The 25,670-nt window shown below is 53.8% G+C and overlaps 1 protein-coding gene across 1 annotated transcript in view; it reads left to right on the top strand.

The window, feature by feature from the left end:
* NRG2 (neuregulin 2) overlaps nucleotides 1–25,670 on the top strand; it is a 153,402-nt gene that overhangs the window by 6,155 nt on the left and 121,577 nt on the right. The window lies entirely within an intron of this gene.

The following is a 25,670-nucleotide window of genomic DNA, read 5'->3' as shown; positions in this document are numbered from 1 at the left end:
CCTGCCCCTCTCTGCTGCGCAGAGGAGGCTGCCAGGATGCGAGTTCACCCCCTCCCCAAGTGCTGTCCGCCCTGTCGTGCCCAAACGGTGCCGCTGGAAGGCGAAGGCTGTGCCCCGCTCCCCGGTGAGGTGTTCTCCGCGCTGTGAGCTGCTCTGTCCGGTGCAGATGGCAGAGGACGCCTGTCCTCGGCGGGGGCTCGCGGGTGCGTGCGGCGAGGGGAGGCTCTGGAGGAAGCTCATCTCCCTGGAAACTTTGGCAGCCAGGCGCCTGCTTGCCTACCGAATTGGGTGTGCAGCAGTCGAACCCCAGCACCTCTCAGCACTTAACGTCTCCGCCCTGGGGGGAGGTGGAGAGGTCTGCCAGCTGCCCAAAATTTTGGGGATAGAGTACTGAGCCTGCAAGGGTAGGCTAGAGATCAAAAGGAAGATGAATCACCGTCCTGCTCTTTCTCCACTGAATGACCATGCTCCAGAGCTTGGCTGCTGCAGCTTGGGGCTGGGCTGTGTGCTGCAAAGGCTGGGCTGAAGGGCCAGTAGAAACTGCTCTTGTTGAATCCCCATGGTCCAACTCTACCGTGGATAAGACCCTGACCAGTTCTGGAGGATGGAAAATATGAGGTACCCCAGAAGACTGGTCCTAGAGGGGAGCACATGATTTGCATCTTGAATGTTGTAGCTCAGGGACAAGGTTCTTCTGCCCACAGCAACTCTCCCTGGCCTGGACAGTCCTTGAATTTTCTTTGTTGCAGTTGGTGGCCACAGTGGCTCTCTCTGGTCCCCCCACCTGCCCCACACCCATTGCCGGCAGCAGGACAGTGCCTTCCTTCCCTGTATTCCTGTGACTTACTGTTTGCTGGCCTCTGGAGGGCAACTGAGTTCATCCTTGCAGGCTGTAGCATTTGTTCTGATTTTGCAGGAATAACACTTCATCTTTGGTGACCTCCTGGGGCAGACCTGGCTGCTGCTGTCTCTGGGCACAGCACCTCTCTGTGATGGGACACAAGTGCCTGATGAGTAGGGATGTGTCACACTTGTGACAGAGCACTCAGCTCCCACCCTGCTGCCCCTTTCTCTTTCCCTGTCCTGACGTGAGGGAACTGTCCTTCACCCTCTTGATGAAGGTGAGAACTCTGGGAAAGCCTTCCCAATGGGCTCAGGGGCTGGAAATGAGCTTGTAGGATCTGCGGGTGAGAGCGGAGCCTCAGGGCTGATGGAAAGCAGATCTTGGATGTGATGGTTTTCTAGGGCAGGTCTAGATGGGCAGTGCTGTGCCTGATGGCTTGTGGAAAGGCTGAGGAGGATGGGAATGCTTTGCAGAGCTTGTGGAAGGACACACTGTACTGCTTAGTGGGAGAGCTAGCCAGGTGCTGCCAATGTGGGGTCGGAAGGCAGGTATTTGCATTCATTATAATCAATCACTGCTTGTCCACTTTCTCTAATGGCTCGGTAATGACGAAACGCTGCTCAGGAGCTTCTCGGTGGTCTCAGGGCAGGCAGATGGCTTGGCAGGAGGGTAGGGACTAGAATGAGGTCTGCTTTCTGGGCTGCCTCAAAGTTGGCAGTGATGCACGAGCCCTGGCTGCTGCCCTGGCCGGAGCCTGTCCCTGCCGGACCCTGCTCCCACTGCCGCTGCTCGGGGTGGGCAGCCCTGGGACAAACCAAGGGAGGTCAGCATCGGGCACAGCCTTTACTGCCAGCCCGGGCCAGTGGGATGTGGCCTTTGCCATCAGGCAGAGGTGTGTGGGTGTGTGATTAGCAAAATGCTCATTAGCCCTGGGAGTGTGACAGGGAGCATGTGCCCTAGGTCAGGATGCCCTGCTTGGGAGTCAGATCTTTCACAGGGGTCCGTGGGATGGTAGTAACAGCAAGGGTAGGAGTGAGTGCTCCTCACCCTTGTCTGGACCTGATGCTCTAGGTGTTTCCCTCCCACCCCTCCAGTCTTCCTCAGCTGCCCTTCCATGTGTCTTGGTGCAGAGGAGAAAAGGAGTGTGGATGTGTTTGGCTGAGTCTCCCCATGGCTGCTCTCAGCCTTCAGCCAGGCTGGCACGGGCTGGGAGTCCAGCTGAAGTCACCACCATCCCTGGGCAGATCCTCTGCCATGTGAGGTCTCAGCCACCTTCTCCCTGTATCTCTGCTGGGAGAAGGATCTGTCTTCCCATCCTGGCTGCCAGGCTGGCTCAGCCCCAACCCTGGACTCCATGGGGAGCTGCCTGCTGAGGCTGGTGGGATCTGGGGAACATCAGGGACTCCTCTCAGGGGTGATGGGACACTCACTGCCTGTCTGGGCTGGAATGAAGCAGAAATTTCTGTCCTTGGGGCACCTGGCATGGACAGCTTTGAGAAGACCTGGAGGCCATTTCTTACAGCACTGGAGAGCCTGAATCCCACAGACACATCCCCAAATGTGCAGAGCTGAGGCAGCAAGAAGGAGCTGGAGGAGTTTCCCTGCCAGGTCCTTCCTGCAGCTCCTGGCTTGTCTTGGCACTCTCTGCGTGCACGCAGAGTGTGTGCATCACCCATTCCAGCAGCAACACACTTGGCCCTGCTTATGGACAAACATCAAACGAGTTCCATCCCCCAATGATGCCCTGACCTTGAGTGTTCCCAGAAGATGCCTTGTTGTCAGTAAATGGGACTGCAGCTGGCGTGGAGGTCTGAGGTACACCAGGATTGCTCTTCTCTGGCACTTTCTGCCTAGGTTGGTAATTTAAGCTGGTCCTCCTGGTGTGGGGGACACCAGAGGCTGGATGGCTGGTGGTTTGTAGGATGGCTGTCATTCTTTCTTGGACATTCAGGCACAACAGCAGCTGCAAGTTCTGGCAAATGCTGCACAACCCACAGGCCAGATGATGCCCAAGTAGGATTACAGGGAAGGAGGGGAAAACCTAGTTGGGGTCAGGTATTCTGGTGGATTTGGGAGGCTCAGATGCAGCTGAGATTCTGGAAAAGACCTTGAAGGTTTTGAACACTGGATAAGATATAGTAGTAGATGTAGAATGGTTTGGATGGGAATTAGGATTTTTTCTATACCTACAAGAACTGGGGTGCTGCTGGGAGGCAGCAGGCAGGGGGTCACCCAAAGGTCCTTCTTGCACCCAGAGCCTCACTGCAGGACTGGGGGGTGCCCAGGCCGTGCCTGCATGTACAGCAGGGTTGGGGTGCAGCTGCTGATTCTGCAGCTCCCCAAATACTTCGATGCCTGAAGGGACAGGCTGCACTGGTGAGGCACAGCCCATGCTGAGGCAGTGCTGGGTGTTAGCCCCAGGAGAGGTGTGCTGTGATCAATAATTCCTCTGTTCTCCATCACTTGGAGCATGAGAAGGAGCTTTGTGGCACATCCAGCCCGTTCCAGTGTAGGGATGTTCTGGAGGGGAGCTGCTCTCAGAGCAGGGGTGCTGGCCACACTCACTGCAGCCAGGGGTGTTTGTGTGCCTTTGTGCTCTGGAGGGAAGCAAGGCAGGCAAAGGGGCTGTGCTTGGAGACTTGGTTCAGATCCCATCTGTGCCACTGATCACAGGAAAGCTTCTTAGCATCCTCACGCTGTGATTCCCTGCCTAACAAGCAGGAAGGATGCTGCTTTGTGTGCTCTTCTAGGGAGCAGGCAGAAACTGGTGGTGTGTTGGGTCCCCAGCAGTGTGTCAGCACCAGAAATCACCAGAAATGGAAACAAACCCCTCCCCTCCCTCCAGCAGCGGTCACTGATGCACCTCAGCGCCATCCATTGCCCGGGGTACGGGGCTGTCCCTCTGCCGGCTGCTGCCCTGCGGGCTGGCAGACCTGGCTATGAGGGAAGCAGACCCTGCGGGGCTTCTTTGGGGGGAATCTGAGTCGGTGTTTGGGGTTGGAGGCCACCTACCTTATTCCTGAAAAGGGTCTGCAAGAAACCTGCAAAGCATCAGCCAGCAGAGTGTTGTCTCTCCTTGGGTGGCCACCTCGTTCAAATGTTTCCCCGCCAAGCTCAGCTCCCAGCAGAGGTGTTAGAGCCACAAGGACAGAAACTCACAGTGCCCAGCCCTGCCTCTGATCTGCAGCGGCACACTCCATCTGTGTGGGGGAGCTGTGGCGTGTGAGGAGACGATTTCTGTCAGTCCATTCCTGGTGACATGCAGGCTTCTGGCATCCAGGCTGTTTTCCTGGTGCTCGGCTCTAGCTGGGAGTACTGACGGCAAGCACGGATCCCCGAGGGCACTCGATGCTGTGTGATGGTGTGGAGAGAGGCTTTCCCAAGCTGCTGGAGGGCTGAGCAGCTCTGTGTTGCTCGCTGTGATGAAGGATGCTCGGGTGAGGCAGCTGCTCTGCTGATGCCTGCGAACTTCTGTAGCTGCTGCACGGAGCTGGGAGATCAGGGGTGTGTTTTGTGGCTCGAAATGACCCTTAGGGCTGCCAGCAGGACCCATTCCCCCGTCCTCTGGGGTGCCACGCGTCACTTGGCAGGTGATTCAAACCCATCCAGGCAGGGTTTTCTTCAGCAGGCTCTTCCCAGGGAGAGCACAGACAAGTGCACTGTCTGCCCGCGCTGAGCCAGCGAATGCAGGGCCCTCCTGCCTCGGCTGCAGACGGCTCCAGGCCTCTCCTTCCTTCCAGGCACTGCGGGCTGGGTCACCTTCTGCTCTGTGTCGTCAGGGCAGGGGCAGGGAGCCCCGAGCTGTCACACCAGGACAGCACAGGTGTGAGGAAGCGGAGGGAATCCTGCCTGCAGTGTGATACACCTGTGGAGAAAACAGCTGAGTGTGCCAAGAGCACGCACAACGTCACTGCGAGCAGACAGGTAACAGGGAGTAAAATCACTGCAGGAAGGAGGCTCCGGATGTTTCTTTGAGCAAGGAGAGGAAATGCCTTCCTGTGGTGAAGTGTGACACTGGCTGACAGGTGATGAGACCAGCAAATGTCATATTTAGGTGTAAAGCATCCAGGAGAGGAGCTGGTAACTCCCAAACCGTAAATACATGAAGAAGATTCTGGCTTTAGAAGGGCAGATGAGCACACTGGAAGGTGCACTGGGAAGCTGTGACCTTTTGAAACATTCCTGCTGGGAGGATGGCTGTGGTTTTCCCTCACTGGCTGATGCTGACACTCGCCTGTTATCCATGTTGGATGTTGGCCGCAAGTTTGCTGCTGCCAGCAGGAGCTCCTGGGGCTGGAGGTGGCTCCTCAAGCCATGGTGCCAGACAGATCTGAGCTGGGGAGAGGGGCCTGCTGCTCTCCTCTGCTCCGGCTGCTGGGGAAGCGTGTGCTGTGTGTGCTCTGGTGCAGGGTGGCACCTCTGGGAGGGGTCCCTCAGTCCCTGCCCCTGCACAGATGTCTGCAGGCCTTGTGGGCCTTCCTTGCGGGAAGAGGGATGCTGAGGCCTTGTGGGCAGAGCTGTTCTCCAGCTGGGATGTTTCCTTATGTTGCACAAGATTTACTGAAAGCCTCATGTGAACCTGCTGGGAGGGGGTGCATGGATGAGTTCCTTTTCCCATCACCTCTTCTGTAACTCAGTGTCTTTTCCTGTCATTCGGCCTTCAGGGAATTTCCCACCCCTCAGGCTGTGTCCCAGAGCCAGGAGAGCAGGACCAGCCCCTTCCTCCCTGGGCAGGCAATCCAGCCCTTGGTGCTTCACTTGTGGGGTGTCAAATTAAACCTGACCTGGAGCACAGCACAGCTGAGCCCTGCCCAGGCTCTGATTCTGGTCCAAGGAGGCTGCAGAGCCCAAGGTGTCTCGTTCCAGGATGAAGTGGGTCAGTCCAGGGGTCTTTCCAGCGTGGGCAGAGCCGGTAGTGGAGCTCTCCTTTGGGCTGGGGGCTCCTGTGAGGAGCAGGCTCAGCCACGTCCCACTCTGCCAGCCCTGCTGCCTGCTGCCACCAGGAGCAAAACCCGGTGCCACGGCACAGCTCCAGGCACGGTGCACCTGCAGTGGCCAGGGCAGCGGGCAGTGCCTGTGGGAGGACCACGCACTGGGCATCTCCTGCAAAAAACTGAGTTGTGCCAGGCGTGTGGTGCTCCCAGGAGAGTTATCAGATCAGTGTGGAGCCTGTGGAACACACACCCGTGTCCCTGGGGCAGAAACCTGCCCAGCAGCAGGGCCTGGAGGTTTGGAGATGTTTGCTGTAGCAGACACGCACCTGCCAGCAAGTGAGGCTGGGAACAGGATTTTATCTGGAGCAGTTTTATGCTGGGCTGAACTCATCTTCTGTGGGAGCGTGGGGGAACAGCAGAAAGGGGGGGGGGTTCATCCTTTAGCTGCTGCACCTGAGGGGAACCCTCCTCCTTGAATTCTTATTTTTGTGGATTATATTCTTCAAAATAATGGTTTTTTTCCTCCTCTCTGTAACGAATGACATGGGAAACCCTTCTGCAAGGAAGTAAATTCTGCCTGTCACGGTGGCTTTCATTTGGCAGTGTTGAATTTCCTTCCATGCTGCTGTTGTCTTTCTCTTTTCCCCTTTCTCTCCCGCCCACACACACTCTTTTCCATCGTACATCCTCAGCTTTCAGAATGATAATTGCAGCTGAGTGAAGAAAACCCTAACGTGTTTTGAAGGATGGCTTCAGTGCCTTTTTCTGCAGTATTCTCTGGTCTGCACCCTGTTTGAAAACGTGAAGGTGTTTCAATGACCTTTTTTTCCATTTAGACCTATTTTTTGAGGCTATTTTCCTGCAAGTTCCTGGAAAACTCCTTCTTCCCTTTCCCAAAAGCAGCTGGGTGAGCTGTGGGGGCTCAGTCAGGAGAAAAGGAGGCTCAGGGAGGACCTTCTTGCTCTCTGCAAATCCCTGACAGGAGGAGTGGAGCTGGGGTCGTTTGGGGTTGGTCTCTTCTCTCAGGTAACAAGCAGCCTCAAGGTGTGCCATGGGAGGTTTAAATAGGATATTGGGGAAAATTTCTTCTATGAAAGGATGGTCAGGCATTGAAACAGGCTGCTCAGGACAGTGGTGGAGTCATCATCCTTGGAAATGTTGAAAAAATGTGTAGATGTGGCACCTGGGGAGGTGGTTTAGTGGTGAACATGTTGGTGCTGGATTAAGGGCAGAACTTTCTGATCTTAGAGCTCTTTTCCAACCGTAGCAATTCTGTGATTCCACTCATGGTAGGACTGCAAGCACACTGGTGCTTCTGCCCATGCACCATGTTCTGGGACAAGCAGGACAGAGGAGGCCAAGAGCCCTGCTTGGGACTCCTGGCCCAGCCTAAAGCTGCTGCTCAGACCTCTGTGAGCAGCTGCTGGACCAAGCAGGACTGTGCAGAGGGGCTGTGCCCTGCTGACCACTACTGCCAGCCTGTGAGCTGTTGCCCCAGGTGCTGCTTTGGCCCAAGCCCTGGGCCCCACTGGGCTGTGTGTGCCGCACGCTGTGCTGTGGCCAGAGCAGCCCTTCCCAGCCCAACACACTGGATGTGCTTTGGAAAGCTGCCAGACCAGCAAACCCGTGCTGGCCATGGCCATCCCACACTCACAGCCGAGTCTGGCTTGGCAAAAGGTGCAGGATGCTTCAGAGAGCAGCTGGAGAGGGAGAAGAGGGAGGGGAGAGGCCATGCCAGGCAGGTGGCTGTGGTGGCTCAGTGCTTGAGGGCTGCCCTCCCCTGCCACTGACCCTTCTGTGCCTCGGCTGCTGCAGTGGGAGCTGGGGCTGTTGGCAGAGGTAGCACTGTGGCTGCTGCTTTGGCTTTGCATCCCTCTCAGTGGAGATCAGAGTCCTTGGAGAAGCCTTCAGAGTCTCATCAGTGTCATTCTGCTGGTAGCTGAGACAGCTCTGTGCTTCAGGGTGAGACGTGCTCAAAGGCAAAAATACCCTGGGGCAACCCAGGGAACAGAAGCCACCATCAGCTGCAGCTGAACAGTGTTGGGTGACCTTTTTTCTCCCTTGAGCAGTCTTGCTCCAGGGAAGTGGAGGACCCTTGATGCTGAGCTGCTGCACCGAGGCACCCAGCAGCGTGTTCTGTGTGTCAGAAGCTGCCTGCAGCGTGCGCGGGTGTTCATGGCAGGGAAATGAGGCAGCTTTGCCACAACCTGTTCCCAAACCTTTTCTAGTTCCACCTGGCTGCTTATCCAGCCGGCAGAGGCAAGGGAACCGTGCCTCCTGCCCATGGATGTGGGGATATTTCCCTCCCCTCCCCCTGCAATCAGATGCTTGCAGAGCAGAGCTTGCACTCCATCAGACGTGGGTGTCTATAAAAAGCCTCCCTGGGGTTGCGATTGGGTGGGTTGGCTGTGCCACGTGGTTTCTCGTAAGGCCTGTGTTGCTGAGCAAGTGGCATTCCACTTATTTTTGGCATTAATAGTCTTTAGTTAATACATAAATTCAGCTTAAATTCTGGATGGAGAATAAATCCCAAGTGGAGGCTCTGCTAATAAGACGACAGACGCTTCGGGGAGCCTGGGACGCCTGTCAGCGGAGCGGCCATGGCTGTGAGATCGAGAGCAGCAACACGAGGGCCTGAAAAGTTACCACCAGTTTCTGACTGAATTACACAAGGATTAGGCAGGTGCCTGAGGTGAGCTCTAGCTTTAACTGCTGGAGCTGAACTCATTTCAGCAAATGCCCCAGTGAGACCCCCAATCCCACCTGGCGTGTGGAGGGAAGGAGTCAAAGCCTCAGTTCAGGTCTGACCACTGCAGAACACCCTCATCTCTGCACTCTCCTGACAGGCAGGTCTAGCCTGAAGTCCTCTGCTCTGCTTCACTCTTGCTGACCCCCTGTCAGTCCTCCCAGGCTTCCCCACATTCTGGTACATCCCAAGGGACCTTCACCCCAGATCTGGGTGTGTTGAGGGCTGCATCCCAATGGCTATGTCCTTCCAGAGTCACACATCCCTGTGAGGACCTGGCAGGGAAAACCATGACCAAGCCAAGAGTGTGGGGGGACCTCGGACCTCTGACCTTGGGCTTTGCTCCATGGCTTGCTGCTGTCCCTGAAGGAGGGTCTGGAGGTGCCAGCAGGCTGTTCCAGGGTTTTGCGGCATTGTGCTCCCAGGGCTGTGCAAATGTGGCCGAATGGAGGGTCCCAAGCCTGAATTCACCATGAAGAGTGTGGGGCCTCGGACCTCTGACCTTGGGCTTTGCTCCATGGCTTGCTGCTGTCCCTGAAGGAGGGTCTGGAGGTGCCAGCAGGCTGTTTCCAGGGTTTTGTGGCATTGTGCTCTCCAGGGCTGTGCAAATGTGGCAGAATGGAGGATCCCAAGCCTGAATTCACTATGCCCATGATGGTTTTCAGGGTCAAGGTTGGAGCTGACTTGTGTCCCTGCCCCAGCAGGCCCTGCTCAGCAGCACCAGTACCTGGTGCCTTACCCTCGTGCTGCCCACCACACCTACACAGAGGGCTGCTGATGGCTCTGCAGCCCAGCTGCTCAGCAGCACCAGTACCTGGTGCCTTACCCTGGTGCTGCCCACCACACAGGGGAACAAACCCTTCCTCATATCCTTCCCATGACCATGCTGGAGCTGTTTTGTGCCTGTGTCAGACTGACAGGGCAAGAGGGATGTGCTCAGTCCCATCTCCAGCAGCCTCCTGAGGTCTTCCCCACTTTTATCTGACTGCTGTGAGATGAAATTCAGAATACTTTCCATGCTTTTTGAGAAATGTCCTTGTGAAGAAGAAGCTTTCCAGGAACCTTTCCAGGGGGTGCTGCACTGATGGTCTGCCAGCCTGTCCCACTCCAGCCCTTCCCTGTCCCTTCCCTCGGAGTTGGGGTGCAGGGTGTGTGCTACTCTTAGGGAGAGGTGTCCAGGTGACTGGGCCACAAACCCCGTGGTTAAGGGGTGGCTTGCCAGCTCCTCACAGGGTCCTCATTGTGTTTTTGTGAATTTCAACTCTTACCAGAGCTGAAAAGGGAAGTTATTCAGGTTTTAGAAGAACACCAGTTGGTCCCAGTCTCTCCTTCCTCACCTTGTGCATGAGGTCAGTCCCTACATGTGCACCACTTTAACCTCTTGCAAGGAAGCAAAGAGTTTAAAGAAATTTTCAAGCCTCAGATCTGGGGAGCTTCAGGTTTCAGTTGCAGTCAGCACTGATATTCCAGCACTGGTCTCATAAAGTGGGGAGAGTCAGAGGGAATTACTTTCCTCATGTTCCTCCCTGTGGATTTCCATCTCACCCTGCTTCTTGCATCTGCAGTTTCCATCTGAAGGAGTGACAAGAGAAACCTCAGTTGTTTTGTTTTTGGGGACAAGGGTTTGGAGTCACATTGTTTTCCCATATTTTTGGTTCAGGGGAGGTGGGGCTCATTTCAAAGCCTGTGTGTTGCAGCTGGGAAAGCCCTGGCTGGTGGGACTGGTGGTTACCCCTGATTCACAACATGAGGGGGTGAAGTCCCAGCTGCAGCCTCTGGGCAAGGTGTAACAACCAGGAGCTCTGTGCAGAGCTGTAGGTGGATGCAGCTATTCCTCTCCTCTCCTCTCTTCCCCCACATCTGTGTTCTCATCTGGGACCTGCCTTGGGGACGCATCACGCTGCAGTAGAAGCTGCAGCATGAGATGATGTGGGGGCGGCCCTGGGATGCTCCTCTCTTGGAGCAGGGGCCTCAGGGAAGTAAGTGAGTGTGTGTGTGTGTGTGTCCCTGTGCTTGTGCCAGAGGCTTCCTTTGGAGCCAGAAATGATCAATGCTGGAGGCTGGGGGGGTGGGAGGGAGGAATCCCAGCATCTTCCTACCCAGGAGCCAGCAAATAGACTCTTAGGATTGGCCGTTGCTAGGCACAGGGCTGGCCAATGGCTGCAGAGTGGTCCAGGCACGGCCGGGACATCCTGGCTGGGGCTGGCGCCCGTGTCCCGAGAGGACAAACCCTGGCAAGGGACAGCAATGCACAGGAGGAAGCATTTGGCATGCAGAGTGAGTCCAGGCTGAGCAGAGCTGTGGGGTTTCGTGCCTTGGTTTTTTCCCCCCAGCCACTCCCCTCTCTGTTGACCTCTGGCCCCTTTTAATCCGAGTCCCTCCATCACCACCCCGTGTATCCTGAGCCTTGGGAAGGTGAGAGTCCTCCCCACCCCTCTGTTCTGCCCCAGAGAGAGCTGACTGCGAGGTGGCTCTCACCTGGAAAAGCCCAACAACAACTCTCTCAATAAACCAGCACTGAATGAGGCAGAATAAAGAGAGTATCTAGTGAGTAAATAAAACATCCTTCCAGATGCTGTGCACCCATATTTGTGCAGCATCATACAGACTCTGGGCAGATTTCTCCCATGTCTCAGAGCAGATCCAAGCCAGGGAGGGAAGCTCTCCCCTTTGGTCATTCATAGTATAATTTCCTTCCAAGAAAACAACTGTCAAGGGTGTTCTCACAAGGACTCCTTGCTGCACTGTTAAAAACAGGCAGGGCCACACAGGTGGTTCATCTGCTGTGCTTGAGTGGGAGCTGCCATGGGCTGCAATATCCTGCTGAGCTTTGCCCATGGGCAAGGCACGTGTGTGGCACAGCCTGGAATGTGCTCAGTACGTCCAGCACAGCCCAGCAGAGCCCGGGCATGGGTGTACTCAGCTCGTAGGTGCACCATAACTCCTCAAGGCACAGTGGTCTCCTGCTCAGCATCAATGCACTCCAGGGGCTGAAGCACTCCTGAAATGTGGGATGCCTTCTGGCAAATGCTGGAGAGGAATCTTGAACAAGGGCATGGAGTGACAGGACAAGGGGGAATGGCAATTGGGATGGGGTAGAATACAAGCAAAGGATGGGAAAATAGCTGACAACTTTGGGGGAGAGCAGCCTCTGTGACCAGTCCCAGCTTGTGATGGGTTTGGATTAGCTGTGGAATCAGGGCAGGGGATGTGGGGAGAGGCACAGACAGGGCCAGCCAGTCCTGCTCTGCCTTTGCTCTGTCACTGTCCCTGCTCCATGGGGCTGCACTAATCCCCGGCAGGAAAAGCAGGGAGGGAGCTGCGCTTTGATGGAGACAAGGAATGGTTTAGAGGGAATTAGAAGGGATTTATGTTGGTGGAAGAAAACACAGTAAGCGTGGCTGGCCTGGCCTGGGTCAGGGCACTGAGCTGTGCAGGGGGCTGGCCCTGAGGAGCTGCTGTGATGGCAAGGGGGCTGCTCACCAGAGTTCTCCTTAAAGCCACTGTTCCCAGAAGTGTACGACTGCACATGAATCTTAATTATCTTGTAGAAGTTTTATGGTGACTGGAAGAAGCTTGAGAGGATGAACAAGCAAAGCTCATTCCATCTGGAGATGAGTGAAAACGCCCCAGCATTTATTTAGTGTATTTTCTGTGTGCTTGAAATTCACCTCCCAGCTTTAGGTTGTCCATCTCTCAGTTCTGCACTGCTTTGAGCTAGCTACCAGAATAACCCAAAAATGTCTGTTTGCAGGTCTCACTGAAGATTTCTCCCAGTTAAAGCCTGGTTCCAGTTAGACCATGCAATGGTTGCTGTGGGTGCCAGCATCCATCATTGGCAGCTCACAGTCTGTTGCTCCCCCGTGCAGCGTTGTCCCTCCTGGCTGGCAGCTGGCTCTGCTGCATGTGATGAGGCAGGATGTGGGATGGACAGGCTGCAATCCACCATTCTGGGAGCCTCCAGGGGTTCACAGGCATCAACTGCTCCTTTTGACTTGCCTGGACAGGAGGCAGAGGTGGTGCTGATCCCCAGCACTCCTGTTGCTAATGGCTGTGGAAAACATCCTGCTGGCCCGGCAGGTCCTGGCTGCCACCCCCAGCTGTGTCTCTGCACCAGCAGCTGGGCTGAGCTGTTGGAGCAGTTTCGCTTCACAGCTCCGAGAACGCCAGGACGTGGCAGTGTCTGCAAAAACACGGGCAGCTGCTCCCAAGGATGCAGGGAGCCGGCGGGTGGAGATGCTGACAGCATCTCAGCTGCCCCGGGCTGCTGCAGAGACCACTGGCACCTTCCAGGGCACAGAGCTCCCAGCCTGTCAGGGAGATGGGTCTGAGCCCCCCGTGGGGGCTGGCAGGACTTGCTCACTCAGAAATCACAGCCTGGTGCTGGCAGGCAGGGATTTGGGATGCGGCTGGACTGGTTTTGGGTTTTTTTTTTTCTTTTGTATAAGATGGTATTCTTTGTTTGGTTTTAGATTTTTATTAGTTTTTATTTATGTTACAGTTTTATGAACTGTGAGTTCTATAGTGTTTTATTCTAATAAACTAAAAATGGAGATGTGTTTTTTAATAAGGTTTTTAAAGGATAAATTGTTTAATTAAGAAATTATACTTAAATTATTTTTGTTTTTAACTTTATAATTCACTGTTTGTGGTTTGTAAGTCATCTGGGCTTGCACCCCAGTTTTGTGGTGCAGGGGCAGAGTCTGGGGGTGCCCCATGTCTCAGCTGCTGGACAGTGCTGCACTGCAGAGTTTTCTTCGTGCACTGAAAGGGATAGAGAGGGGAAGGGCAGGAACCTGCCATCAGGGGCCAAATCTGCTGTCCTCAAGGGGTTCTGCAGTGAAAGCTCTGACAAGGTGCTTGGAGGTGGCCCTGTGCTCTGCTCTGAGCACGGGGAATGTCCCTGCTCTGCTTCCTGCTGCTCTTCAGGCAGCATCTTTGGGAAGAGATGGCAGGACAGGAAGGAAGAGAATAAGGGACAGCACATGTGAGGAAGCAGCAGAGAGGGGGGTGCAGGAAAGCTGGTGGAGATGTGGCGGGGAAAGACATGGGAGCCCAATGATTAAAATGATTTCCCCTGATTCTGCAGAAGGGTCAGCTAGGAAGTTGGAGTCCTGGTGTGGCTCTCCTCAAGGTCATAAAGCCAAGGCTCTTTTGGAAGAAGTGCAGTCCTGGGATCCTGCTGGGCATCATATTTGGCTGAGCCCAGGGACCTCTGCTTCCCTGAGCAGGCTCCTTTGAACACTTGTGTCCAGCACGGAGCCTCTGACAGAGCTCCAAGGTGACAGAGCAATTTGTCAGTGGCTCTGTCAGATGCTGAAGCCTTGTTCCACTGGGAAAGGATTTTAGGCTGTGACATGCACTCAGACTCCCATTAGGTGCCAGCTCCAGCTGGCTGTTGTTTTTCTGCTGTTGGAGAATAAGGTGAGGGATGGACTGACCTGTGTTTTATTGGATCTACCTAATTTTTTAATGATTTATTTGCTGCAGAGAAAACAAACTGGGGCAGGAACTGGTCTGCTCAGATTGACACTTCTTGTTTTTGTTGCAGACTGGATCTGCTGGGGTTCCCTATCCTTCAGAATGATGGGGAAAACTTGGCTTTCCTGTCCCACTGGCTGCTGGGCATGTCTTGCTGTGGCTTGTCTCAAAACCCCTCAGCTGCAATGCCTTGGGGTTGCTCTCTGGCACAGACATCAACACACAGCTGTGGAACAGGACCACTGAAACAGGGCTACCTGCAGAGAAGTGTTCTTAGTCCTGTTAGCTCATGAACTGTGACCAGGAGTTTCTTCAGCCCAGATGAAACAGTGCCAAGGCATCTGCAACACTGGGGGTGCAGATGCTCTTATTCCCATGCAGTTTAATTTACTGGTGTTGCTGTGTCTTGGTGTCTGGCTTTCCAGAGATCACAGCTAAGAGCAGCAGCAAGACTGCCCTGGGAGATGAAGGGCACTGGGAACAGCCTCTCCCAGCACAGTCTTCTGGGCTTCCCTTCTGTGGGAAGTCTTTGGAAACCCCAGACTGGTTCTTCCCTCTGCCCTCATGCCACAGGGCTGCAGGTGGGTGGGAAGCTGTGCAGATCAAGGTGCATGGAAGGGTTTTCATGGAATGGCTTCTCTATGGTGAGGACTTCAGAGTCCTTTCCTTCCACAGGGTCTGATGGAGGAAAAGCACCCCCGCGAGGGACCAGATTCTGCCAGCAGCTCCGCAGGAGTGGTTTGCTGTGGCCAAGACAGAGCAGGAGCCTAAAGCAGACTTTGGGGGTGCTACAAGCTGTGCCCAAGGAGGAGCTGGATCTCCATCACATTCACCGTGCTCAGAGGAGCTCACAGCTGGAACACGCTGTCCTAGAAAACGGCGCACGTTAGTCCCAGAGTCTCCAAGGCTTCGCTCCCGTGTAGTGACATCCAGTCACAGTAAAGTGGGACAGGAGAGACCTGGTGACAGCTCTGACGTGGTGCCAGCTCGGCTGGGAGGAAATGACGGGTCTGCCAGCTCCTGTTTGCTTGCTGGTCTGAGCCTGATGTGGGTTTTCCCAACGGAAAAATCCCCATGGCCTTGGAAAAAGATGGAGGGGAAACCAAGGTAGAGAGAAAGAAGGCCAGGCTCTCAAGCTTGGCCAAATGGTTTTTCTATGATTTAATTTTTTTCAGATCCTAGTTAAGGACCAATTAAATGATTAGTGTCACTGTGTCTTAATTAAGGTTAAATAGGCTGTGACTGTTGCTAATGATGGGCCATGGTGGTCTTCTGAAGTGACCTCTATCACCTCTAACCTGTTTGGGATGGAGCCACCTTGCTGTGGAGGAATAATCTGTCTGAGATGGGATACTCAGCTGTCACACAACTGCCACGTGGTGTGGGAGGGGACTCTTGGATTAAAGCCATACCTGGCAATAATGACACCTGGCTTTGCACGTGGTTCCAGCAGCCCAGGGGTTGTGGTGAGGATGGGGGCACCGTCCTTGCTCTTATCCCACCCCATGGTACTCCCTACTCCCTTGGGAACAAATCTCTCCTCCATGTCCTGCTTTTGTTCTGCAAACCAAAACTACCAGGATACCTTTCAGCTGGCTAAAACAATACATTCCTAATACTTTTTTTCATTAAACTGAGTTTTATTAATGTGTGGGAAATTGAAGCAGCCCTTCTGCTATTTCAACGGGAGTTCGTGCACAGCACTGTTCATTCCATCACTTTTAGGCCAGCTCTGCTTTGGCAGTGCTGACACCAAGAATCCAATTCTGGATTTTTGGTTTGCCACAGGAAAGGGCTGGGCACAGAACACACAGATGTCTGCTCTGTGGTCATGCCAGTGCAGACACCATAAATCTATATATTTTAATTATCATAAACAATGCCTTCAGGGAATGCTGCTGACACTTTTCCTTCTGAAACTATGCTTTCCACTCTTTGTGTGGTTCCAAGGAATTTCCCAGGGGATTGTTTTCCAGGAGAGGGAAAGCCAATGATGGGAAACTAATGTGTTGTCAAGAGCTTGCTGCAACGTCCAGCTGATTTCCCATTCCCCTGCTGTACAAAGTGGCCTTTGCTTGTCTTGATATTCAGAGATATCCCATGCAGGGATGCTGATGAGTGTCTTGGTAAAAGACAGTGCTCAATAAGCTGTAACAAGAGAGGGTGTGGAGGCCTGAGGGGGCCCTGCCGCAGCAGAGCAGTGCTGCAGCCCTCCTGATCCCCACTTTCACCCGGATACATGGAGGCTCCTTAGGCTTTAAGCTGCTACAAGATGAGGAACCCAGCTCAAAGCCAACTGTATCCTCTTACACAAACACCAGCGCTGGGAATTGCCAGGGATCATGGGGGATTGAGAGTGGCCAACTGAGAGAAGCAATGAGCTGGGACAGGGACTTGCAGGGACAAGGGGCTGGAGGGACCTGCAAAGGCAGAGCCTGTTGCAAGGGACCTCCCTGGATGCAGTCCTGTGAGAGGTGCTGGGAGATTTTGGATGGAATTCAAGAACAGCAAATGTGGAAATGTTGAAAAGGCATGTGGATGTGACACTCGGGGATATGGTTTAGTGGTGAACGGAGTGGTGCTGGGTTGGCAGTTGGACTTGATGATCTTAGAGGTCTTTTGCAACTTTAATGGTTCTAGGAGTCTCTCTTCTAGCAGGCAAGACACTTCTCCTAAATTCAAGTTCAGCGGGGAAATAATTTGCAAAATAGGTGTCAAAAGGGATCTGAAGGGCTCCAATTCAGCCTCCCATCCACAGGTGCCTGGTGCAAGGTGCAGCATCAGCTGTATCCCAGGAGAAATTAATGTGAAAACATTCACATTGCTGGCCACAGTTGTAGGGTTTGTGAAAGCCATTTGTACAGACTCAGGATTTGGTCTGATAAGTCAGGGGAGACTTTGGGCATGGAGTAACAGCAAGTTCTGACCTGGGTGAGGCATTTTCCTGGGCTCTGGGATCAGATGGAAGCTGCCAGGTACGCTGGAAATGTCTTGAGGTGTGGGGTGGTGATGGTGCTGTTGCCTTGGACACCCTTCTCTTCTGTGCTGGGGTGGAAGACGATTTAGAGATAGGCTTGTCTGGGGCCCACATGCCTCATCTCTGCATGTCCCAGCAACTTTAACACCCAAGCTGGGGCAAGGCTGCAGGACCCCTGCACAGTCTGTGTGGGAAGGCAAACTGCTTAGCTCCAGCACCCTGACAGGAGGTAAATCCAGGGCTTTAGCAGACTTACACCCTTTGGAGGCACAATCCCTCACCATGCCCCTTGTGGGGCATCTGATGAGTCTTTTAGAGGTCTTGAAGAAGTTGGACCAAAAGGTCTCAGCTCTCTGGAAATGCTTGGGCTGATCCTGGTGCACGTTCCAGACCTGTCCTGGTGGATGGGCTCCATCCACCCTATTTTCCCCGCCCTGCTGGCAGTGCCCTCAGCCAGCGTTCCCTGCTCTGGCTGCTCAGGCTGGACGTGGCAGCCAGCCCTGCCCTTTGCCGGGCTGGAGCTGCCAGACACGGAGCAGATGGTTCCATCTGCACCCAGACAAGGCTCTGTCTCCGGGGCTGACATGGGAGACAGGAGGGATGTGTGAACAACTCCACGTTCCCTCTGCTGCTGCCTGCCTTCCCACCACTGTGCTGCGGCCACTTAGGACTTCTGAGGAATAAAGCAAGGGGAAACCTGGGGGATGGCTGAGGAAACAGAGCCCCTTGAGCCCGGCGGAGGCCTGGCAGAAGCAGGGGAGAGGAGCACTCAGTGGCTGTGCTTGGCAGGGACTCTGTTTGCAGGGGTTGCCGGTCACACACTGACCGCGGGGCTCGCAGCTCCCGGGGGAGGCAGCAATCTGTGTCATCTCGCAGCGGGCTCCCTTAAACCTCGGCCTGATTAAGCAATGGCAATATGGGCCTGATATGAAAGAGCCTTCCCTGAAAAGGGCCGATTGTGTGGGCAGAAATAGCCTGTTTAATTGTTCTCAGGGCCCTGCAGTTGCAGGCACACGAAGCCACCGGATCCTGCCTTCAGTTGAGCAGGAATCTGGAGATGAATAGTGTCCATCGGTGGCTGGTGCTGCTTTGGGTACAGACCGACCCTGCTGGCCATTCACCTGAGAAAGCTGCATTTGAACACTCAGGGTTTTATTTTCAACCTCAAGATGTCTGAGGGATTTGGGGAATATCCACTCAGCTTTTGACCTTTTGTTTGTCCTTGAGAAAGCAGCATGTGGCTTTCCACGGTGAGGCTATCAACTAAAACAGCTGTGGGGCACAGGTTGGTGCAGGGCCTTGCAGGGTGGCACTGCTGGAGGAGGAGGAGGTGGTGTTGATAGGTCTTGGGAACAGTTCCTCCTGGATTCCTGTGCTAGATTTTAGACCCACTTGCAAATGTGGCCAGTGGTTTTCCACCGACACATTTGTTGAGAGCTGTGTCAGAGCAGGTCTGGAAGGAGTTTGATACTGAGACATCTGATGAAAAACTGCTGTGTGTAGTTACGTCAGAGTTATTTATTCATTGCATAGAGATAAAAGCTTTTTTGATGGAGTGCAGTCATCTTAGCTTGTGGCTGTTGTTTTTCTTAGTTTCTTGTGTATTTTAGGAATCTAATTAATTATAGGGAGTGATTGATGCTCTGAAAAAATACACTTCAAGCTGAGCTGCAGTTTTCTTCATGATTTCTTTGACTTGATACTCAGAAAGCAGTAAGCCAGGACCTGCCTTGGCAGCAGGTCTTCAGTATTCAACAGGCAAGAATAAAACATTGTCAATTGCAAGGAGAGCAAGAGAGGGAGCAAAGCCTTGGGTAGTGCAGGCATATCCAGAGGGAGCTCAGCAATGCCTCAGGACATGTCAGAGGAGGTTGTCTGAGCCCCTCTTAGCTTATACTCTTGCCTCCCTGAGGAGCATTGCCCTGAACTGCTTGGGCATGTTGGTCTGAGGAGCCCTCAATGTCCTTGGAGGGGTCTAGTTTGAGATCCCAAACTTATTTGGATGCAGGGACAAGGATCCGCTGTCTGGCAGGGGGAAGCTCCTTCCTCCTTTTGAGTAATGTTGGGCTCACCTGCTTCATTCCCCAGGACCCTTAAAGCCTGTCTAGAGCCAGATGGACAATTTAGATACCTTTTTTGGTATTTAGATGATGATGTGTCCTGCTGAGGGACCCTGCATTCCATGCAGATGCCAGCTGTCACATTCAGGCATGGTGGCCCAGCCCTCTGGGCTTTTGCTGAGGGATGCAGGCCTGGCTGAGCCTGCAGCACTGGAGGCCAGCTGGGCCACCTGGCCTGGAGGAACTGCAAAGCCACTCTGGCCTCAGTTATTTCTCTTGATTCCCTCTGCCCTGGAGAGAGGCTGTGCACCAGCAGGGCTTGATTGCTGTGACCATTTGGGCTGCTCAGAATCTGGTGGGTCTCACTACCCCTGGGTGTTTCTAGGACTTGATAATCCCATCCCAAACACACCTTTCTAACAGAGTAAGCCCTGTTATGGTCACATCTTCCCAGTTCCCTCTGTCTTCTCCACATGTCCTGACCACCCTTGCCTGCACTGAGCCTGCCTGCCCTTGCTGACTGCCCAAATCTCTCTGCAGCTCATCACTGCCAGCATGTCCTGACAAATTGGCAAAATCTGCAAAATGAAAATATCTTCTACCACATTTTTCAGTTTTGCCACCAACAGAGCCAGGAGCCTGGAGCCGCTTCTGCTGCCCTGCTCAGTGACCTGAAGGGGACCTAGCCAAGTGTCTCCTTGGCAGTTCCTGAGCTGTTCATTCTCTCATGTAAGTGCTCTTACAAAAATGACCTGGTCCTGAGCAGCTGGAGGAGTTCAGCTGTGAGATTGATGTCTGCCCCCATCTCTTTCCTTTCTTTCAGACTGTGCTGCTCTGGAAGGAGAGGGCAGCTCTTGGAGGACACTAGTCCTGAGGAAGCCTGTTGGATAACCACAGCTCATTGGACAACCCCAATCCCAAATCCTCCTGTTTCTAAAATAGGCAGTAGGCTGGCAGCTGGGATGTGTGAGAGTGAGGAGGTGAGTTCCTGGGAGGAGGACAGCCAGCAGCTCAAGGACCTGGGAACCAGCTGGTGTTTCCTTGGGACCCTGTGGGGTTTTGCTGTGAACAGAAGGAGTTGCCCCATGGAGCAGGGGCTTAGAAGATTGTGACCCCATAAATCTATGGGATTGTCATTCGCCTTCCTGGACTACACCTGAGCTGCTCATCTGGTGTCTCAGTGCACTGGGTTCATGTTTGGAGAGATGTAGCCAACCTGTTCATTTGTCCAGGCCCTGGACTGTACCAAAAGCCTCAATGACAGGAGATTTTGGCAGCCCCTTCCTCCCCGTGTCTCAGTGCCTATCACTTTATTTCCTCTTCCATTTCTTGAATTGTCTCATGTATGACTGCCTAGCTGAGATCACCACCATGATGGGCCTTTGCCTTGATATTCAGGGTGGATAATAGAGCATCCAGCATCTGATTTAATTTTTGCAGGGATTTGACTTCCCTGGGAAAACTCCCTGGAGAGATGCTCAGCTTAATCATGATTAAGGCCAACAAAAATCTGGTGGCTGATCCTCTGAGAAAAGAGGGGCTGTGCTTGATCAATAGGTGAACCTGGGGCATCTGCTGGAAACTGATGGGTTTTGGGGGCCTTATTTGGTCTGCTTTCACCACCTGGGCTGTCCCACACTGGGAGGCCTGCTGGAAATGCTGGTGTTCATGAGGGTGCTTCGATCTGCAGAAGGCTCCGTCTATTCCACAAGGTGTCATGGTTTTCTCTTTAATATCCTCGGGATTGTTTTCAGGCTGGGGATGTGTGTGGAAGGAAGAGCCTGAGGATGCAGATGGAATGGAAGAAAATCTAAGTAATTAAACGGCTGTAGATGAGTGGAGATATGGCTTAAGAGATTGATGGCCACCTGCTGGGTGGAGAGATGGAAGGAAAGATTGGATTCACGTGCAGCAGGATTGCAAATCTGCCCTCCCTTCCCATGTTAAATTGCATTTGTTACTGGTTTTTAGCCTTCCCCTGGGTAAACTTCCTCATGGCTCTGTAGCACACCTTTATGGCCACATCTGCTGTTTCCACCTCCCAGACTCTCTGGTCTGTTCTGGGGGGAAAAGCCTATAAAATAAACCTTGTGCAGCCACACAAGCTGTTTGCTGTGCCGCTGTCTTCTTTGGCTGTGTGAGTGCAATGTGTTCTGGTGTGTGCACGACTGCCTGGGCCAGTTAATGTGCACACAGGAGGGAAAGCTGCAGGTAAAAAAAGCATTGAGCATTGGCGTGTACCCCTGCAGATGCAACACTTCGGACTTTCTTAGAAGAGTGGCTTCAGTGGTTTCTGGAGGCTGCAGCTCACGGCAGAGCTGTGGCTCTCTGACCAGCTCTGTGCTCACCCTGAGCAGGGTGAACACCCAGTGACTCGACAGGACTGGACTTGATGTGATTAACGAGCTGTACCTGGAGTAAATTCCTCCGTCCCTGCCTTGGTGGTGCTTTACACAACCTCCAGGGATGAGCGAGCGTGGGAGGGGAGCTGGCAGTGCCGGGCTGCTGCAGGGACCTGCGGGGATGGGGGCTGCGGGAGGCAGGAGGGGAGGAGGCCAGACTGGGAAGGTGTGCGCCCCGCAGCACCCTGGGCTGGGGGACGAGTGGCCCCCGAGCACTTGTTGTCCCCCACTAGGTGGCACTGGGAGCCCTGTGATGGTGTCCCTGTCCCCCCCGCACAGCCTGGCCCGCCCCTGCCCCGCTCCAGGAGCAGAGCACAGGGGGACCAGCGCACGGCGCTCCATCCCGTTCCCACCGGAGCTGAGCATCGTCTGGGAGCTGGGGTGGCACGGTGCCAGTCATCCCAGGAACGAGGGATTCCCACGTGTCCTGGGCTTCACATGCTCACCTGGCCACTCCAGGAGTCACTGCAGGGCATTGTGTCTCCCGTGGAATTGGTGTCCTCAAAAACCCGGTGGGAGTCAGAGCCTGGCGTGTGCAAGAGCCAGGGCATCACTGCTAGCTGGTGAGTGCCACACGGGGAGCCACTGCACTGCTCATCTCCTGCTGGGTGTCACAGTATCTCAGCGTCCTGCTGGGGTTTGGAGTGTCATATGTCCTGTACTGGGAGCCACTGCATGCCCAGTGTCCTGCTGGGAGCTGGGCTGTCCTGATGGGACACCACACACTGGCTCTGCTCTGCCTTTCTGGGGTCAGTGCCTTTGCACACATTCTGCTGGCATGTGGGGTGTCAAACACTGGTTCTGCCCTGCTAGGAGTTGTTGTGCTGCCTGTGTCCTGCTGGAGCTGGGGTGTCACCGAGAGCCTTGGCACTACTGGGAATCAGCTGATCCCTTGTGTTTTACTGGGAGCAGGTGCATGTTATGGGGCTCAGCCCCACTGGGAGCTGGGGTCCTTTCATCACATCATCCTGTTGGCAGTCAGGGCTGGGGGCTGGTCCATGCCCCATTAGCCCTGGCTAGCTGGCACAGCATGTCACAGGCTGGCCATGTGACATTGTCCCCTCCTCTCTCTGCCAGGCTGTCACACAGAGCCCATTCCCCCAGTCTGGTCTTCTCCCAGCCAGCCCAGCAGACCTCCTGCTCCCAGGATAAGGATCAGGGACACCCGGCCACAGCTTGCTGTGCTGAAGGTCCCTGCCTGCAGCAGGAACTACGATGTCATGGCACTGTGATTATTTTAATTAATTTATTTTAAATATCTGTAGTGCTGAGAATGAAATGGCATTAAATGAGCACATCCCACATCCCCACCATCCTCTGCTGCAGCTCCCAGCAGCAGCATCAGGACTGCAGATCTCTCCCTGCCTGTCCCAGTGCCCGTGTCTGCCTGTCTCTCTCCACCCACCCAGCATGTAGGGTCTCTGGATCCTGCCCTGACAGCACTGCTGGCTTGGCACTGTGGCTGCATCCTGCAGTGGCTGGGGCTTCCCCAGCCCTAGGGGATCCCCTGGGTCCCTCTCTGGGCCCAGCACTCCCCACAGTGAGAGTGGGAAGGGAGGGTGAGCGTGTTGCTGTTTCTCACACAGGGAAGGTTGAGTGCCTCAGGTTGGTGTTCACAAGGACATGGCCCCGGGCTGATGAGAGGGGCTGGCAGGATGTGCAGGCAGCTCAGTGAGGTGCATGTGTGTGCTCCAGACAGATCTGGAAGGGGCTGCCAGGCATTGCTCTTCCACACATGGCTGAGCTCCTGGGCCAGGGGAGTCTGGAACCTTGGCAGGTTACTTGTTTGCAGTGGGAGAGACAGGTAAAGCAGGATCTGTGTCCTCAGTACTGACAGCTGCTGGATGAATCCCCACAGTGGAATGGGGGGAGAATTGAAGGTAAAAGTGTGATAACTTGAGGGCTGAGATAAAGGCTGTAGTAATCAAAGCAAAAGCCACACATGCAAGCAAAGCAAGGAATTCTTTCACTGCTTCCCATTGCTGGCAGGTGTTCAGCCATCCCCAGGAGAGCAGGGCTCCATCACACCTAACAGTGGCTTAGGAAAACAAGTGCTGTAACTGTGAACATCACCCCCTTCCTTCTTCTTCACCCTGCCTCATATGCTGAGCGTGGTGCTCTGTGGTCTGGGATATCCCTGTGCCAGCTGGGATTGCTGTCCTGGCTGTGTCCTCTCCCAGACTCCTGTGCACCCTCAGCCTGCTCACTGGAGGAGGAACGCCTCGACAGTGAGCCAGGACTGCTCAGCAGTGTCTCAAACAGCCCAGCACACCACTGTTTCCAGCACAAATCCAAAGCACAGCCCTATACCAGCTACTGCGGAGAAAATTAATGCTACCCCAGCCAAAACTGGGGAATATCAAGAAATAAATGACCTCCCTCTTCCTCACTTATCTTCTTATGTTTCTTCTTCATTGGCAAAAATCAGGAAGTCCTGTGCAGAACTGTTGCGCACCAGGATCTGTAAGATGTGAGGTAGCTGGAGTCTCTCTGTTCAGCTGGAGCCCTGGGTAACCTGTGCCACCTGATGGTCTAGACTGAATAGAAAAGTGATGGTTGTGCTAACTTCAACGTTCCTTTTGTTGTTTGCTCAGTTAATTTGCTTTTTTCCCCCACAAAGCTGTACTATCCGCTTTTGTTTCTAGCTTATGCTGACTAGACCTGAGTGTAACAATCTTCTGCCAACCCTGGAATGAATGCAGGAGCTAGAATGCTGGTTTGAGCTCAGTTTTCCGTTGCATAGCTATTTTCAATTCTCCAAAGTGCTTTTATTTGCTAAACGAGCAGCAGTTGCAGAGTGCACACGCGGTGACCCCGCCCAGGTGACCGCAGCTGCCCGGCGCTTGTACCTTGAGGTCACTCTCAGCTCAGACTAGATTTTCAGTGGTGACTGGTGAAACTCTGCAGATCCTATTAGCAGCCTCTTGAGCTTGGAGAGACCTGTGTGTGCAGAGCAGCAGCCTCTGAGAGAGCAGCTCAGGTAGGTTCTGCTGTGCCCAAGGCAGAAGAGGAAGACTAAGGTGACAGAGAGTGGGTCCTGTGTAAAAATATTTTCTGTTGTGCCTAAAACCAGCACTTGGAGGGATGTTGCAAGTCACGGCCAGGCAGCTTAAACGTGCTCAGGTTGTCACTAGAGGGAGCAGCATGTGATTTTTTTTTTTTTCTTTTCCTAAATCTTGAAAAAATGACAGGATGCAGAGACTCAGCTGGTGGAGCGGTCTGGCAGGAGGGATGTAGGAGAAATGCTGCAGTACCTTTGGCTTAATAAACATATGTGTTTCTGTAGTGCAAGGGGATCTCCTGTGCCACTCAGCCAGCGGGGTCTGGGGGGAGAGGAAGGAGTGAAGCACTTCATAAAGCTCAGTTTGCTAAATCGGCTTCTTGGCTCTCCTTTTGGCTTTGGAAGTGCCAAGTTTTGAAGGTGGACAGGGCCCTGCCAAGTGCAGGCACTGTGTGCCCTGCAGGGGAGAGGGCTGGAGTGGCAGGGATGTGGGATTTAGTTGGCTTTGCTGCTACTGTGAATTAACTGGGTTTGCAGTGTCTGCGAGGGGCCTGGTCTGACGCAAGCAGCTGCTGGAGATCTTCAGGAGCTCTCAGTTCCCAGATCCTGGTACCACTGCGTGGCTGAGCAGGGCTGAGCTGTGTCTCTGTGCCCATCGGAGGTACCCCCCAGGCCCAGGGTCTAAATACAAGATGAGGAGCAAGGCATTAAGAGACAAAGCAAGGAAACAAAGAGCCCATAATGGTATCCTGCCTTGCCTTGAATTGGACAATTCCCCTATGACTAGTTGGTGGGCAGCGGATTACTCAGTGGGTGGAAAGGGGTCTGGAGTCAGTCCTGTGGACTTCATTCCCTCATTTGTAAAATGATGTTGTGAACATCTGGCTCACACATGGAGCGTGACACTTGGCTCACAGAGGCATATAAATGTTTTCAGATCCTTGAATGGCTGTTGCTGAAATGCGAAGGATCATCGTTAATGAAGTCTGCAATAACACTGACGGAGCGTTTGTGTTTGCTGCAATTTGTAACCATGTTCTAACACTTGTTAACGAATGCTATTGTGGGTTGCAATGTGACCAAGGAACACTTGAGGATAAACAGGGTTGTTCCTGGTTTGTGCTACTATTTATCACTGCAGGTGTTGAAACATGTCATGTCTTGCAGCAGGGCTTTAAATGGGTGAGTACGGTGAGAGGGGGGACTCAGCTACCGTGACTTCCTC

This window comes from Onychostruthus taczanowskii, unplaced genomic scaffold (assembly GCF_017590055.1).
Source record: "Onychostruthus taczanowskii isolate IOZ18803 unplaced genomic scaffold, ASM1759005v1 scaffold14, whole genome shotgun sequence".
In the NCBI taxonomy this organism is placed as follows: Eukaryota; Metazoa; Chordata; class Aves; order Passeriformes; family Passeridae; genus Onychostruthus; species Onychostruthus taczanowskii.
This window is presented reverse-complemented; position numbering and strand designations above follow the sequence as displayed.